The following is a 6,116-nucleotide window of genomic DNA, read 5'->3' as shown; positions in this document are numbered from 1 at the left end:
TTAATAACTAGCAGGAACAGCAACAAGAACCGGACAGGAACAAAAACGAACAGACCGCGAACAAGCAGAAAGACACAAGCTAAATACACTGGGGAAACGAGACACAGGTGGAGACACAGGTGGAAACAATCAGGGCGTGGCTGGGAACAACCAGGACCGAAACAGACAAGCACAGGGAAGGAAGCGCAGGGAAACAGGAAACGAGACAGGGACCTCAAAACAAAACAGGAAACACTCCAAATCATAACAGTACCCCCCCCCCCCCCCCCTTAAAGGACGGCTTCAAGACGTCCCAAGTGTTCAACACGGGTGGGAGGAGGGGAGCCGGAGGAGGGGCCAAGTGTATGGCGGACAGAGTCTGGGGGGCGGGCCGGATGACGACGACCAGGACGAGGGACGCGCTCCGGAGGGCGGGCCGGAGGACAGGAACAGGAAGCTAGGGGACCCGGCTCAGGAGATGAGGGGACTGAAGCCGGACAGGACGGGTCACGGGGAACCGGGGCTGGACGGATCGGAGACGGGACAGAGGGAACAAGAGCACCGGGGGCTGGAACCGGCGACGGAACACCGGGGACTGGAACATCGGGGACTGGAGCCGGCGACGGAACACCGGGGGCTGGAAGATCGGGGATTGGAGCTGGCGACGGAACATTGGGGACTGGAGCCGGCGACGGAACATTGGGGACTGGAGCCGGCGACGGAACATCGGGGGCTGGAACCGGCGACGGAACATCGGGGACTGGAGCCGGCGATGGAACACCGGGGGCTGGAACATCGGGGACTGGAACATCGGGGACTGGAACTGGCGACGGAACACCGGGGACTGAAACCGGTGACGGAACGCCGGGGACTGGAACCGGAACACCGGGGACTGGAACATCGGGGACTGGAACTGGCGGCAGAACACCGGGGACTGGAACATCGGGGACTGGAACTGGCGGCAGAACACCGGGGACTGGAACATCGGGGACTGGAACTGGCGGCAGAACACCGGGGACTGGAACCGGCGACGGAACACCGGGAACTGGAGCCGGCGACGGAACGCCGGGGGCTGGAATATCGGGGACTGGAGCTGGCGACGGAACATCGGGGACTGGAGCCGGCGACGGAACGCCGGGGGCTGGAACCGGAACACCAGGGACTGGAGCCGGCGACGGAACGCCGGGGGCTGGAACCGGAACACCAGGGACTGGAGCCGGCAACTGGAACCGGAACATCGGGGACTGGAACTGGCGGCAGAACACCGGGGACTGGAACCGGCGAGAGAACACCGGGGACTGGAACATCGGGGACTGGAGCCGGCGACGGGACACCGGAGGTGAAACTGGCCGGGGGCCACGAGGCGGCAGCACGAACGAACGGCCGTTCGTTCCTGTCGGCCCGCCGGAATCGCTCCCAAATTTCCTCCCGGGTCCTGGGTGTTGGCGTCGGTGGAACGGGAACTGCCGGGTGCTTCCATGGAATGATGAGCGGCGGGTAAGTCCGACAGATCAGGTCGGAAAAACTCTCCTGTGCTGGGTGCATCTTCTTGGTCTGTTCGTTCTGTTAAGTGGTGCAAGGTTTGGACCCAAACGCAGCAGGCAGAGTTCTAAAAAAAACCCACAGGATTTATTATTAATAACGAGCAGGAACAGGGACAAGAACGGGACAGGAACAAAAACTAACAGACCCCGAACAAGCAGAAAGACACAAGCTAAATACACTGAGGAAACGAGACACAGGTGGAGACACAGGTGGAAACAATCAGGGCGTGGCTGGGAACAACCAGGACCGAAACAGACAAGCACAGGGAAGGAAGCGCAGGGAAACAGGAAACGAGACAGGGACCTCAAAACAAAACAGGAAACACTCCTAATCATAACATTAAGAGAATGAATCTGCTGGACATGAAGAGGCCGGATCTATGAGAGCATGGTATCATGAGCACATTGTTGTGTATACATGACACACAACCCCGCGCACTGGAGACGTGATTGGATAAAGGTCAACATCTTATTGTTAGTGATCTATTGCGTAACACCTTTTAATTGGTGTATATTTGGAGGGATTTTCTCCTATCAACCGTGACCAATTATTTTCAACGGTTTCTACTTCGAACACGTCTACCTGTCTCTTGGACCCCATCCCGACGAGGCTGCTTAAAGACGTTTTGCCTTTAATTGGCGGCTCTCTATTAGATATTATCAATGTGTCTCTGCTAACAGGCCACGTACCACACTCCTTCAAGGTGGCTGTTATTAAACCTCTCCTGAAGAAGCCCACTCTGGATCCAGAGGTATTGGCTAACTACAGACCGATCTCTAACCTCCCCTTCCTCTCCAAGATCCTTGAGAAAGTGGTCGCAAATCAGTTGTGCGACTTTCTACATCATAATAGTTTATTTGAGAAATTTCAATCAGGATTTAGAAAACACCACAGCACCGAGACGGCACTGGTGAAAATTACAAATGACCTCTTAATGGCAGCAGATAAAGGACTCTCTCTGTCCTGGTCTTGTTAGACCTTAGTGCTGCATTCGACACCATTGACCATGACATCCTGTTACAGAGACTGGAGCAGTCGATTGGCATTTCAGGCACGGCACTAATTTGGTTTAAATCCTATTTATCAGATGGATCTCAGTTTGTATTTGTAAACGATGACGCCGATAACCACCAACGTTAATCACTGAGTTCCACAAGGTTCTGTGCTTGGACCAATTTTATTTACCTTATACATGCTTCCTTTGGGCAATATTATCAGGAAACACTCCATAAACTTTCATTGTTATGCAGATGACACTCAACTATATTTATCGATAAAACCAGAGGAGAGCAACCAACTCTGTAAAATTCAAGCATGTCTTAAAGACATATACACATGGATGAGCTGCAGCTGCTTGATGTTAAACTCAAACAAAACCAAGTAATTTTAATCGGCCCTGAGCACCTCAGAGATCAATTATCTGGTGATGTGGATTCTGTAGACGGCATTGCCCTGGCATCCAACACCACTGTAAAGAATCTTGGCGTTATCTTTGATCAGGACTTGTCCTTTAACTCCCACGTAAAGCAAATCTCAAGGACTGCATTCTTTCATCTACGTAATATTTCAAAAATCAGGCACATCTTGTCTCGAAAAGATGCAGAAAAATTGGTTCGAGACTGGATTACTGCAACTCCTTATTAGCAGGCTACTCTAATAAATCTCTTAGGTCACTCCAGTTGATCCAGAATGCTGCAGCTCGTGTTCTCACTAAAACTAAGAAAAGAGATCACATCACTCCTGCACTAGCTGCTCTGCACTGGCTCCCAGTAAAATCAAGAATCACTTTTAAAATTCTTCTCTTAACCTACAAAGCCTTGATTGGTGATGCTCCATCATATCTTAAGGAGCTTGTCGTACCATATTGCCCCACTAGAGAGCTACGCTCACTAAATGCGGGACTACTTGTAGTTCCTAGAGTCTTAAAAAGTAGAATGGGAGCCAGAGCCTTTAGTTATCAAGCTCCTCTTTTATGGAACCAGCTTCCAATTTCAGTCCGGGAGGCAGACACAGTCACCTCGTTTAAGAGTAGACTTAAGACCTTCCTCTTTGACAGAGCTTATAGTTAGGGCTGAATCAGGTTTGCCCTGGTCCAGCCCCTTGATATGCTGCTATAGGCTTATAGCTGTCGGGGGACGTTTTAGGATGCACTGAGTACCTATCTCCTCTTTTTTCTCTCCTTAAGGATGAATTTTCATCTCTCAATCACACGTTACTAACTCTGCTTTCTCCCCGGAAGTCCTTTTGACTTTACGTCTCATGGGGTCATCGGACCCTATGAGACGGCATAGATCCTATCTGCCTGATGGATCGTCTGGGTCGTGGAATTCCTGCTCATGACTACGCCACTGTCCTGTTGAGACTCCGCCCACTCCTCCTCCCCACCGCCATCTGCCTGATGGATCGTGGAGGTCTCCATCGTGGAATATGCCTATGAACTATTCATACACTCTGTCATATTCATTGAATGTATTTTAACTCTAAATCTGTCCTTCTGTACACATTACATCTATTGCATCTGTCCATCCTAGGAGAGGGATCCTCCTCTGTTGCTCTCCTCCAGGTTTCTTCCCTTTTTTTCCCCCTGAAGGGTTATTTGGGAGTTTTTCCTGGTCCGATGTGAGGTTTTGGGGCAGGGATGTCTATGTGTACAGATTGTAAAGCACTCCGAGACAAATTTGTAATTTGTGAAATTGGGCTATACAAATAAACTGAATTGAATTGAATTGAATTCTACGTGAATACTTAACAACAATGTGGTGACGTCATCCCTGTATCAGCTGTGTTTTCCTCCACACAGTCCATCGAGGATTACATCACTTAGAACCATGCAGTGGTTCTCAAATGGGGGTACGTGACGTCACTCCAGGGGGTTCATGAGATTCAACTATGCCATGGCCCTGTTGAGACTCCGCCCACTGCTCTCTACCTCCATCTGCCTGATGGATCATGGAGGTCTGGATCGTGGAATATGCCGACTACCAACTATTCATACATTCTGTCATATTCATTGATTGTGTTGTTACTGTGTTTTAACTCTAACGTTTCCTTCTGGTCACATGACATCTATTGTTCTGTCCATCCTGGAGAGGGATCCTCCTCTGTTCTCTCCTGAAGGTTTCTTCCCTTTTTTCCCCATGAAGGGTTGTTTGGGAGTTTTTCCTGATCCGATGTGAGGTCAAAGGTCAGGGATGTCTATGTGTACAGATTGTAAAGCACTCCGAGACAAATTTGTAATTTGTGAAAATGGGCTATACAAATAAATTGAATTAAATTGAAAAAATTGAATACATATTTAAAATTAGCCTCCATTCCTTTAAGAATCCATACAGAACAATGTACGCCAAAACAAAGAAAGCTCCTTACTCATACCTGCAAACTCATGAGGGGTGAAAAAGGTGACAACGGGGGGGTGCAGGTGACTTTTTGTTGTTGTTGTCACCACACCACATCCACGTTGTTTGAAGCCTCAAAGCTTTTAGAACCACAACTACAGTCATTTTATTGTTCTGACCACAAATCTAAATAATGATAATAAACAGTTTAAGAACAAAAGGTTCTCCGCTCTGACTCAGCCCTATAATGATAGTAATAACAAATATACATTGTCATTATATATAATATGGTTAAAGTCATTCATGAACCAACTTCCTTTTTTTTGCCTGAACAGTCCTCATGGACTTCTCCTTGAATCTGTTCTGTCTCTACCTGTTTGTCACGATACTCATATTATAACTTCTATACATATTACATACCTGCCATAAATATCATGATACCCGATACCAGAATTCAATACACCATACAAACAATATGGTACCATAATTACGAGACTGGTATATTTATCTATAATAGTAATAAATAAAACATCTGTATGGTTCACTTTTCACCAACTTTTTCAACACTTAACAAATGACAGTAATATGAGTATTCATACAGCCAGATATGAATGAAACTACATGGTTCCATCATAGCATTGATGATACACTATGAGGCCGTTAGTCTCTGACCAGATGATCCACAGTTCATCAGGATGAGCAGCTGGAGAGTTACAGAACTTTACAGACTGAAACATTTCACTTCTGGCATCTTTTTATTTTTTAAGCCAAAGTCGGTCTCTAAAGCTGCGCCACTTCTCTCGCTGTGAGCTGCGCAGCGCAGTGTGCGCAGACAGCTCGACACGGAGCAGCGCGTGCGCTCTGATCGCTCTCTTAATGAAGTATCGATACTAAAGATATGCTAAATCACATCGTGTTTAACGTACGGGTACTTTGTTAGCATCGCTACACCGTGCAGCGTGACAGGAGTAGATGTAGCGGGCTAACATTCAAACTAACCTGAACCCCCAAACGCTGTGGACATCTGAACGCTGATTGGCCGAGACGCGTCCCATCAAAGATGTTTTATTGCGAAGAGCAACACTTCACACTTTTCTCCGCGTCTCACTGCAATCTCAACGGCAGCGGGCCAGGTGAACCCCCAAAAACTCTTCGGATCTCCACGATTCACGTGGATAACCTATTTTGAGTTCAAAACGGTGAATTTCACCGAAAGGTGACAAGTTTGCAGGTATGCTTACTGATGAACAGCTGTCT

Source organism: Pseudoliparis swirei, chromosome 1, assembly GCF_029220125.1.
Source record: "Pseudoliparis swirei isolate HS2019 ecotype Mariana Trench chromosome 1, NWPU_hadal_v1, whole genome shotgun sequence".
Taxonomy (NCBI): domain Eukaryota; kingdom Metazoa; phylum Chordata; class Actinopteri; order Perciformes; family Liparidae; genus Pseudoliparis; species Pseudoliparis swirei.
Note: the sequence above shows the minus strand (reverse complement) of the source record.